The following is a 12,885-nucleotide window of genomic DNA, read 5'->3' as shown; positions in this document are numbered from 1 at the left end:
ATGAAAACAATGTCATGAAGAATCCAATTCTATTGGCAAACAACCACAATAGGCCCATTCGGGACTATACATTACCCAACCTCTATGATTTCTCCCCAGGAATCATGAGGCCCGCCCTTGATGGATCGAGATTCGAAATGAAGCCATTGATGCTACAAATGCTCTAGAATGCTGGACAGTTTGGAGGAAGGTGTGGCGAAGACCCGCATGCCCACCTCTGGAGCTTCATAGAAATCTACAACACTTTTGTGTTCCCGAATATCTCTACCGAGGAAGTTCGACTAACTTTATTTCCATTTTCACTGTGTGATCAAGCACGAAAATGGGCTTATTCTCTCAAACTGGGAGAGATAACTTCATGGAACAAGTCGTGGAAAAGTTTATGAAGAAATACTTCCCTCCAACGGAAAACACAAAAAGGAGGAAGTTAATTACAATTTTTCAACAAGAACTGACGAATCGCTCAACGATGCTTGGGTGAGGTTTAAGAGGCTGGTAAGAGACTGCCCACACAACGGCTTACCAGACTGCTTACAGATGGAGATTTTCTACCAAGGATTAACCCTTGCATCACAGACCGCTGCCACTGTGGCAGCAACTGGACGTTTGCTAGATAAAACGTATGAGGAGGCCAAGAATATCCTTGATCACATTTCAAAAATTCACGAGGACTGGAGAAAAGACGATCAAAGATTAAGAATCAGAGACAATGACGCAAACAACGGGGCCATCACATCCCTTTAGAACCAAATGACTGCGATGATGAGTTTGATACAAGGCATCACAATTAATAGCACAGGAGCGAAAAAAAAGGATAGGTCAACGCAAGTGCTCAAACGACCGTAAGTTGTGTCATCTGTGGAGAAGCTCATCCGATGGAAGAATGGCCAGGAAATACGCAGTCAGTATGCTTCATAAAGAATAATCTCTATTCCGATACGTACAATCCCGGGTGGAGAAATCACCCTAATTTCGCGTGGAAAAATCAACAACAAAGTTTTCAACCAGTGGCGAAAAAAGAAAGGCCATCTGGAATTTTCTCGTAAACCAACAGTCCAACGCATAACCAAGCTAGCAGTTTGCAGACACCGCAATCTTCATCCTTAGAGAGCTTTTTCAAGTAGTACATTGAGAAGAACGAATCAATGCTTCAGAATCAAGCAACGTCCATCCGAAATCTCAAAATTCAACTAGGACAGATTACGGGCGAACTCAAAAACAGACCGCAAGGAGCGTTGCTGAGCTCAATTGAGCTCCCTCGCAACACTAGGGGTATAGGGAAGGAACAATGCTTAGCACTCTCCTTGCTAAGTGAAAAAATGACTGTGGAAGTAAGGGAGGAACCCATCACAACCAACTTGAATGCGGTAACAACCGAGGACCTATTGACTTATAATTCAGAAGATCCCGAGAAAATGAACCCAGAAGTTACGTCTACCTTTAAGCCTCTAGAATGCAAGATAGAAGAAGCCTAGTGACCCTGGCCTAGGTTAGACTGATATTTACTAATTATGCCCACAGCGTAGCAGATATCTGGACAAGTACAGAGCATCGTGTACATCAAACTGCAATGGAAAATGCATATGGGACTCGTCTCATCTCCTCAACCTCTTGATGCATCTTAGGACAAATGTCCCTAGACAAAGTGACTCCATGCCTGAATGGTAGTAGGCCCCTCTTGAAGTCTTGCATCGAGTACTTGAGCAACATCTTGTCAATATACGATGCCTGAGACAATGTTAGCATTTTGTTCTTACGATCCTGAAAGATTTGTATACCTAGAACAAACTAAGACTCTCCCAAATCTTTCATTTGGAATTGGGTCGCTTGCCCGTTCTTAACTACAGTTAGTAGACCTACATCATTCCCAATGAGTAGGATATCGTCTACGTACAATACTAAGAATACTATTGAAGCGTTGATGATTTTCTTGAAGACACAAGGTTTATCAACGTTTTGGTCAAAATCATACGACTTGATCGCAGTATCAAACCGTATGTTCCAAGATCGAGATGCCTGTTTCAGTTCATAAATGGATCGATTCAGTTTGCAAACCTTTTACTCTTGACCTTGGGCTATGAATCCCTCGGGTTACACCATGTAAATGGTCTCCTCAAGATTGCCATTCAGAAAGGTCGTCTTGACGTCCATTTGCCAGATCTCATAATTATAATAAGCTGCAATGGACAGGCGGATGCGGATCGACTTTAACATGGAAACAGGTGAGAAAGTCTCCTCATAGTCGACTCCCTCTACCTGGGTATAACCCTTTATCACAAGTCGAGCCTTGAAGGTCTGTACCTTCCCATCAGCACCCCGTTTGCGCTTGTAGATCCATTTACAACCTATAGATCTTATCCCATCAGGCTGATCTATAAGATCTCATACTGAGTTGAAGTACATCGACTCCATCTCGAGATCCATGGCCTTGACCCATTCATCCCGGTTAACATCCTCCATTGCCTTCTGATAAGACAACGGATCCTCAACGTCGCCATCTGCTATCATAGCTAGGATTTTCGTGAAACCCAGATAGCGAACGGGCGGGTTCGCAACACTCCCACTACATCGAGGTTCCCTCAACTTTTAAGGTGGAACCGACCTACTGAATGAACTCCCATCAACAACTCTTGCTGATGTAGCAGGCTCTTCAACAACTCTTGTTGAAGTTTCAGTAGTTTCATTGAAAAACTCATGCAACACGACTTTGCTTCGTGGACTGTGCTCCCTTATATGATCCTCCTACAAGAAAGTAGCATTCATTGAAACAAAACCCTATTTTCTGTCTGATCATAAAAATAACCCCCTCGTGTACCTTTGAGGTAGCTTACAAAGAGGCATAACCTCGACCGTGGTTCCAAATTCTTGAGATTAGCCTTAAGCACATGTGCAGGGCAACCCCAAATGCGAAAGTGACGTAAACTAGCTTTATGCCCGTTCCACAACTCTAGAGGTTTTCTCGCAACACTCTTAGAGGGAGTTAAGTATATATACCGCAGTCTCCACTGCGAAACCCCAAAACGAGTCAAATAAGGAAGCGTAACTCATAATCGAGGGAACCATGTTCAACAAGGTCCTATTTCTCCTCTCCGCTTCACCATTTTGCTGAGGTGTACCCAGCGCTGAGAGTTGGAAAACGATTCTATGTTCTATCAAATAGTACCGGAATGTCGAGTCTAAAAACTCCCCACCTCGATCTGATCGAAGTGTTTTAATCCGTCTATCCAATGCGTTTTCAACTTCAGCCTTGAACTTTTTGAACTTTTCAAAGGATTCAGACTTCCGTTGCATAAGATAAACATACCTGTACCTGGAGTAATCATTAGAATAAAGTACTCATAGCCACCTCAGGCTCGCACATTCATAGGACCACAAAAGTTAGAATTTACTAACTCAAGAGGCTCCTTGATTCTATAATCTTTTCCAATAAAAGGTTGTTTAGTCATCTTACCCTCAAGGCAAGACTCGTACACTGGTAAAGAATTTTCTTCTAACTCACTTAGAATTCCATTCTTCACCAATCTCTCAATCCTATTGAAATTGATGTGCTCTAAACAAAGATGCCAAAGTTGGGCATTTTCTTTTGGAGAAATTCATCGATGTTTTGATTAAGTTACAGTATTCTAAACAATTCAGTATTATAGAGGGAATTAATGGCTAACGGCTTTAGCACATATAAATTCGATTCCAGATTTGCAGTACAAATAAAAACACCATCTTTATGAATAAACACTTTATCCATATTAAAAGAGACAGTGTATTTACATTACAATAAACACTTTACAGAAATAAGGTTCTTGCTTAGTTCGGGAACAATATATACATCATTCAAAACAAGAAACATATTCTGTGAAGTTAACTGGAGCCCTCCCACTACCAAGCTAAAACGACGTGCCCGGTGCGTACTCGCATCATCATCTCATTAGCCTCCAGCTGTCGCCAAGATCTAATCCCCTGAAAAGAAGAACAAACATGGTTAGTGGCACCTGAATCAATTATCTAAGCAAAATCATCATTATCCACTAAACAAGTTTCAAGTACAAGTAAATCATATTTACCTTTATTGGCCTTGGCCTTAGCCTTGGATACTTTCTTCTCTTTCAGATATCGAGGACAATCCTCTTCCAATGTCCATCTTTGTTGCAGTGGAAACACTTTCCCTTAGCAACCGGTGGACACCTCCTTAGGGCGATAGGCGGTGGGTTAGCAGGCGCCTTCCCTTTTCCCTTACCACCTTTCTTCTTCTTCCCCTTTCCAGAGTTGAAGTAGAAGGTGTGATGGAACACGAGACATATGCAGCAAAACTAGGACCTAATTACACTTTAATTGCTCTTAAATTAAAGGAAATAAGCATGCATCATGAAGGAAAAAATAGTGAATTAAAAGTGTAGAGATGCTACTTTTGAAGCTCCTGAAAGTCGCATCTCCTCGTTGAATCTTGACCTGAACTCTTTTGGACCACCACTAGAGTTGACCTACTATCCTCTAGACTCAGTACCGAGTTGTGGGACTCGATGGATGAAGAGAACCGAGAGAGAGAAAAGAGATGAAAATAAGGAATGGAATTTTGAGTAGGTTTGAGTGTTTCCTTTTTTTTTCTTCACAAAGTTGTAATTTTCCAGCCCAAATATCATAAAACTAATTTTCAAAATGGCAAAAGTCTTTTAACTAAATTAAAGAGCCCAATTTATAGAAAAAAGGCATGAAAAAACATCACAAAAACCCAACACCTAGAATCCACTCACTTAGTGGGCTTAATGTCTCCACTATAAGCCAACATCTAGCCCACTATTTTTGTTAGTGGAATTATCCAATAAAATTTTGGATTTTCCCACTAACTATAGTCAAAGGGCAAAATAGTCATTTGGTCAAAGTCAAACTTTGACCAAAAAGTCAGCATTTTGACTTTTTATGATTTTTTTCGTGTTGACTAATTTTGACCTCCCGAGCATGAATCTGCATTCATTTTCTCGAAATTCGAATCACATTTGAATATAAAGTCGGTCAAAGTTTTGACTTTTCAAAGACAAAAGTCAACTCTTTGTCTTTTTACAACTTTAACCATTTCCATCATTTTCGAGCTTCCGAATATGAACGTATTCATATTCTTGATATTTAAATCACATTTAAATATTAAAGTTGTATCTCTAAGCTAAAAAAGACCCGACCACTATATCACATATACTTGTCGGTTTCTCTCTCTCTACCTAATTTCAATAATTCAAATTATTCTATCATACTATTCTAAGTTTATTCCACATGAGCTAGTAGGGGAACCTAATGGATCGATAGATCATAGGCTCAACCGATCCAAGATTAGCTAGCTAAACTCTTTAGACGGAGCTAATCAATATTCGTTAACTAACGGGTCATTCCACTAAAGTTCTGTAGTTGCACTCCCCTCACTATACATATATTTGTATCCATTTGATATAACCATGATGAGTAAGTTAATCCTTCACAAGTTGTTCGTAATCTCGGCTGGGTCATAAAAACCGTTTTACCCCCAAGACTACATCTTGTTCCTTAAATTCCACTGATCCTCTAATGAACAATTGGTTTAATGTCCAACCTATAAATCGAATCCCTCTCGGGCCAAGGAGAGGGTGAGGCCCCTTGTTCAAGACCTGGATTTAGTACTAAAGGGAACAACCTATCTACTATCCCTATAACGGGTAGGAGTTAATTCCGTCTTGCACCCTATGTTCCCAGCTATCCACCCGATCTTACCCCTGAAATGAGAGGCTTATTGGGCCAGCGATATTGAGCTGCCCTCACCTATGCAGATCTAAGAATAATTTCGAGTGAACATGAGTTCATAGTTAGCTCAGGATTAAGATTAAGTTACCTAGGTCATCAATTAACGAAATAGTCAGTTTTATACATAAAACGGCATTTAGAACGTAAAAAGTGACTATTTCATGGTCCAGTCTTATGTAAACTCTTTACATAGGATACCCCCACTCACATATCTCTATATGAACGATTCAAGATCACATTGTTTGTACTATCTACAAAGTAGGCCGCATCCATAGTGTCCCCAGAATAAGGCGCCCAACCTTATTCATATACTATACACCATTTTGGCTATATATTTGAACTTGATCCACATTTATGTCACTACATAAAGTTTAAATTACATTAAATAGCCTCGGAACCTTAGTTTATTGGATTCAAGATTACAATTTCAATAACAACTTTATCGGAAAAAAAAAAAACAGAATATATTTATTAATTTACAAACTACGAGTTTTAGGACATAAAATCCAACAAACTCCCACTTGGACTAAAACTCCTAGTGGAGTATCACAATGTTGAATTTAAGTGAGAAACATATGAGTACAATAAACATATGAATACAATAAACTAGGCCATATACCCAAAAATTCTCCCACTTGTCCTAGTTTACAAACTTCGTAGACCTAGACTCTGTAGGTGATCTTCAAACACTTTAGTCGTGAGGGCCTTTGTAAAAGGATCAGTAATGTTTTGCTCAGAAGATATATGGGTCACTACAACGTCTCCACGATGTACAATCAACCGGATCAGATGGTATTTGCGCTCAATATGCTTGTCGCGCTTCTGGCTTCTTGGTTCTCTTGAGTTTGCAACTGCACCACTATTATCACAATATAGGGTGATAGGCAGATGCATATTTGGAACTACTTCCAAATCTATCAAGAATTTCCTCAACCATACTGCTTCCTTTGCTGCTTCACAAGCAGCTATGTATTCAGCTTCCATTGTGGAGTCCGCAATACAGTTTTGCTTTACACTTCTCCACACTACTGCTCATCCATTAAGAGTGAACACTGATCCAGATGTAGACTTTATAGCATCTTTATAAGTTTGAAAATCAGAGTCAGTGTATCCAGTAAGGATCAAATCCTTAGTACCATACACGAGCATGTAGTTCCTCGTTCTTCTAAGATACTTGAGGATATTTTTAACGGCAGTCGAATGATCATAATTAGGATTGGACTGATACCTACTGACTATCCCTACTGCGTAGCATATGTCAGGTCTAGTACATAACATTGCATACATCAGGCTCCCTATTGCGGAAACATAGGGAATGCGTCTCATATCCTCAAGCTCTTGAGGTGTCTTAGGACATTGATCCTTTGATAAATGAATTCCATATCAATAAGGTAACAGACCTCTTTTGGAATTCTGCATCTTATACCTAGACAACATTTTGTCTATATAAGTTGCTTGAGACATGGCTAGTGTTCTATTCTTGCGGTTTCGAATAATCTGAATCCCGAGAACATACTGCACATTTTCTAAATCGTTCATTTGGAACTGCGTTGCTAGCCATTTCTTGATGTCAATTAGGTAACCTACTTCATTCCCAATGAGTAGAATATCGTCAACATATAAAACTAAGAACTTTATACTAGAATTGACGATCTTCTTGTAAACACAAGGCTCGTCAACATTCTGTTCAAATCCATAAGATTTGATCGCAGTATCAAATCTTATATTCCAAGATCTAGAAGCTTGTTTCAACCCATAAATGGATTTTTGAAGCTTACAAACCTTTTGTTCTTGACCTTGCCCCTCTGGTTGAGCCATATAGATACTCTCCTCAAGATCGCCGTTTAGAAAGGTTGTCCTAACATCCATCTGCCAAATTTCATAGTCATAAAAGGTGGCAATGGATAAGAGTATTCTAATTGGCTTAAGCATGGCAACGGGAGAGAAAGTTTCTTCATAGTCCACTCCCTCTCTCTAGGTATAACCCTTTGCCATAAGTCGAGCCCTAAAAGTCTGTACTTTACCGGCTTGGTCTTGTTTTCTCTTGTAGATCCACTTGCAACCAATTGGTTTTACATCATTGGGTTGATCTACAAGTTTCCAGACAAAATTGAAGTACATAGACTCCATTTCGAGGTCCATGGCTTTGACCCACTGATCACAGTCCACATCTTTTATCTTCTATTTATAGGTCGATGGATCCTCTATGCCGTCATCAGGTATGGCGATTTGTGTTTCTGTAAAACCCAAGTAACGGTCAGGCTGATGAACAACCCCCCCACTACGTCGAGGCATTCTCAACTCTTGAGAAGGATGTGACTGACCAGATGTACTAGTTTTATCTACTACTTTAGTAGATGAACTAGCTCTATCTGTAGCGTCTTTGGAAATTTCATTCAATATTATTCTACTGCGAGGTTGATGACTTCTTATGTGGTCTTCCTCTAAGAATGTGGCATTTGTCGATACAAATACCTTATTCTCTTGAGGATCATAAAATAGACCACCTTTTGTTTCTTTTGGAAAACCTACAAATAGGCATAGTTTTGAATGACGTTCCAATTTTTTAGGATTTTGCACCAACACATGTGCCAGGCATCCCCAAATCCTAAAGTGACGTAAACTGCCTTTACGCCCTTTCCATAGCTCATAAGGTGTTTCTGAAACACTTTTAGAGGGAACGTTATTCAAAATATAGAAAGCAGTCTCTAATGCATGTTCCCGAAAGAAATCAGGTAACTCAGCAAAGCTCATCATTGAGTGAACCATGTCCAACAAGGTTCTGTTTCTTCTTTCAGATTCACTGTTCTGCTGAGGTATATTAGGTGCAGAAAGTTGTGACTTGATTCCGTGGTCTATCATATAGTCCTAGAATCTTAAGTCCATGTACTCCCCACCTCGATCTGATTGTAGTGTCTTAATTATTTTACCTAACTGGTTCTCAATCTCAGCCTTATATTCTTTGAACTTTTCAAAATAATCAGACTTGTGATGCATTAGGTAAATATGACCATACCTTGAATAATCATCAATAAAACTGATGAAATATTCATACCCACCTCGAGCTTTGACATTCATCGGTCCACAGAGGTCCGAATGTACGAGTTCTAAGGGTATTGTGGCTCTGAGACCTTTTTCAGTAAAAGATCTCTTAGTCATTTTTCCCTCAAGACAAGACTCACATGAAGGTAAAGAATTGTCTTCTAACTGATTTAGTAGTCCATTCTTAATCAATCTCTCAATCCTATTGAGATTTATGTAACCAAGTCTTAAGTGCCATAGATAGGCATTAGAAGAAACTTTTTGTCTTTTATTCTGAGTTTCGACTGTTCTAAACATCTCAGTATTTAAGACAAATTTTGCTTTAGTGGTCTTAACTTATATAAGTTGTTTTCAAGTATAGCAGAACAAATTTGAATACCTTTTCTGAAAATGAACGCTTCATTAACTTCAAAAGATATTTTTTACATTTGTTCCATAATACAAGCGATAGATATTAAATTCCTCTTCATAAGAGGTGCATACAAAACATCTTTAAGTATGATATATCTATTGTTGAAAAACAACTTCAAGTCTCCCACTGCTTTGGCTGAGATAACCTCTCCTGTTCCAACCATGAGGGTGATCTCGCCTTCTTCAATCTTTTTCCAAGAACTAGTTTCTTGAAAAGAGAAGCAAAAATGTGTAGTGGCTCCTGAATCCAATATCCAGGTTGAGGTATCATCCTCCACTAAACATGTCTCAGCAACTAGAAAATCATATTTACCTTGTGCTTCTTTCGAGGCAGGGGCCTGAGGACATTCCTCAGTTAAGACAAATCTCAAGTCATCTATTACTAATATTGAATCCATATTGTTTTTCCATGTTGAGTAATTATTGCCGTTTAGTTTCTCGGAAGCTAAGATTTGATCTAAAGAGCTAGTCATGTTGAAAAGAAAAACTAGCAAAAAAATCTAATAATATACCTTTAATCATTATATTTTGCAACGATATTTCAGTGGTTTAGAATAACCTCCACCGAGGGGTGATCGACTATTCCTCCATTGAACCAAGACTATCTTGACTAGATACTATCACCAGAATAACTCTTATTCCTATAGTAGCTCAATTATCGCTACTTTGGTCAAGAATTTACTAACACTTAGTAATTCTCGTAAGTGTGACCCTCCATTTTCAGACCTCAAAGATCGGAATCATTATGCTCCCGAAGTTGGAAAGACAAGAATGAAAATGAACCTGAGAGACCCTATCTATTTCTAGAGTTCACGGAGTTCCGAATCCTATAATACAGCCCTCCGATTGGTAAGGTCACTCCAGGGCAGACATGCAGGCGCATTATAGAAATCTCACGGTGCGACCTAATGGAAGAGACCGTAGGATGTGTTGACACACTTCCTTCTCCCACTTACTATGAACAACTTTCCCTATTCACCTTCGTATTAACTCAAGCAACACTCTCCGAATGGAGTCCGCTCCCAGGGCGGCCCAAAGACAAGCATGAATCTCACAGTGTGAACTCTTAGGGACGCTAGAGCTAAAAGTACATTACTTCTCTCCAACTGAAGTGTTCTAGACGGTTAGGCTATAAAATACTTAGCGATACATTTCGGCTAACTAAACATATCCTAAGTCTAGGTTATTCATCCAAGTATAACTTTTATACTAGATTTTTAACCTACAATGTCTAGGTGATAAACAAATTTTATTACCTCACACTACTCACGCATGCTCATAAAATCGGTTTAACCTAACTCAAATGTCGGCTCGATCTCCAGGTAGTAGTTGTTTCGTGAATCGTCAACTTAAAAACCTTCAACCTTTGTCATCTTATCTGACTTTTTGCCAAGATCTTGCCAGGTGAGTTTTCTTGTAACTTCGGTTTTACAAGATATCGACCTATTTTCTATGAAAATTAGGATTGTTCGATGGTTAACCCTAAATGAGCATGCATCTTAACTTTGTTATAGATTTTAGAAGTCTAGGTTATTTTATAACAATTATAAAATAAATTATTACAATTATAACCCTAGAGCATTCATCTATAACAAGCTTCCTTCAATCAAACATGCTTTAATAAAACACTTATATTAAAACTAAGCATGCATAGTATATATTTTATAATACATATAAAATATAACAAATGCATGTCACATGTTTTTCTTATGGTAGGCTTTTAAAACTATATGGCATACTATATGCACACATAATCAAATAACATTATACATCACATGCACAATAGGTAAACAACACTAAAGTGGACCAATTTTGGCATTAAATACAAATAAATAACTAATTTATTACAAAATTCAGCAACCAGCTTCCCTGAACCGGCTTCAAACACTTTGAACCATCAGAAACCGCTCAGAAATCACTCGAACCGGCCCGAAAACACCAGAAACCAAGCTAAACCGGTCAAATTGGCTCAACTAGGTCAAACGGACCGGTCTAAACCATCTGGACCGGCTGGTCAACGTATGTTGGGGCAGTCAACGGAGGCATGGGTGCACGGGTCGTTGAGCGGGTCTCGGGCAGGTGGGCGAACGGGCACGCGAGACTGCACGAAGCGGGCGAACGAGCGGGTCAGATCCGGGCAAGCAGGCATGCGAAGCCAGGCGCGCGTTCGAGCTTCTTCTAACCAGGTCGGGTCTGGGTAGAGAGTCAGGTCTGGGAGCTTGCTCTCGGGTCTGGAAGCCATTTTTTCCTCCATTTTTGCTGTTGTTCTCTCTCCCAAAATCAAGAAATTATAACCTATTTTCAACTCTAATGACTCCAACAAATTTACAGAATCTTTTTCACACATTAATGCTCATAAACAAGTGAGCAATTACAAATTTTCACAAGAAATTTAAAGAGAAAAAATGCCAAAATCATAATAAACCCACTTTAGTCCCCATTTCATTCAACACTTGAATAGATAGGAAAAAAACACCCACCAAAAGCAATTGAGAGTAATTCTAGCATGCTCTGATACCACATAATGGAACACGAGACATACGCAGTGGAACTAGGACCTAATTACACTCTAATTGCTCTTAAATTAAAGGAAATAAGCATGCATCTTGAAGGGAAAAAAACAGTGAATTAAAAGTGTAGAGATGCTACCTTTGAAGCTCCCGAAAGCCGCTTCTCCTCGTTGAATCTCGACCCAAACTCCTTTGGACCACCACTAGAGTTAACCTACTATCCTCTGGACTCAGAACCGAGTTGTGGGACCTGGTGGATGAAGAGAACCGAGAGAGAGAAAAGAGATGAAAATAAGGAATGGAATTTTGAGTAGGTTTGGGTGTTTTCTTTTTTTTTCTTCACAAAGTTGTAATTTTCCAGCCCAGATATCAGAAAATTAATTTTCAAAATGGCAAAAGTCTTTTAACTAAATTTAAGAGCTCAATTTATAGAAAAAAGGCATGCAATAATTGCATGAAAAAACTTCAGAAAAACCCAACACCTAGAACCCACTCACTTAGTGGGTTTAATGTCTCCACTATAAGCCAACAAGGTGTAGACTTCGTTCCTGAGGTCGAATCTCTATAGAACGTCCTGGAGGATGAAGCAACATTTGCCTCACCCTTCTTCCTCACCTTAGTTTTTAGTAAAGATTGGCAGGTCTACAACTCATTAAGAAGAGTTATAAGGTTATATTTCATTTTGTTAAGAATCACATTGCTAACAAAATGCAGGAAGCTCTCCGACAATGAATGCAGGATTATGCTAACTTGGTTGCCCTCATGGATGGTAGACTCATTCAACTCCGCCACATTAAAGTGGACCATCATGTCGAGCACATGTTCACGAACAGAGGTGCCTTCTTCCATTTTGGAGTTGAACATGTATTTAAGAGCCTCATGCATAAGCTATTCAAATGGTTGTCCAAATATCCTCCATAGAGACTCCATGATCTCACGTGCTAAGACCATAGGCTCATGTTTCTTGGCCAAGACTTCAGAAAGGTTTGCCAAGATGTAGGCTCGGTCCTTCTCATTTGCCCTTGTCCATCGCTCGTGTGTCTCCCGAACATTTCGAGCGACATTAGGAGCTAGAATAGGAGGATAAGCCTCCTTGAGAGCGAACATGAGATCCTCGATGATCAGGATCATCGTGATCATGTGTTGCCATGTTGCGAAATTA

This window comes from Benincasa hispida, chromosome 9, assembly GCF_027475165.1.
Source record: "Benincasa hispida cultivar pf3 chromosome 9, pf3_genome.v1.1, whole genome shotgun sequence".
Lineage (NCBI taxonomy): Eukaryota > Viridiplantae > Streptophyta > Magnoliopsida > Cucurbitales > Cucurbitaceae > Benincasa > Benincasa hispida.
The sequence above is the reverse complement of the archived record's forward strand: the minus strand, read 5'-3'. Positions refer to the sequence as shown.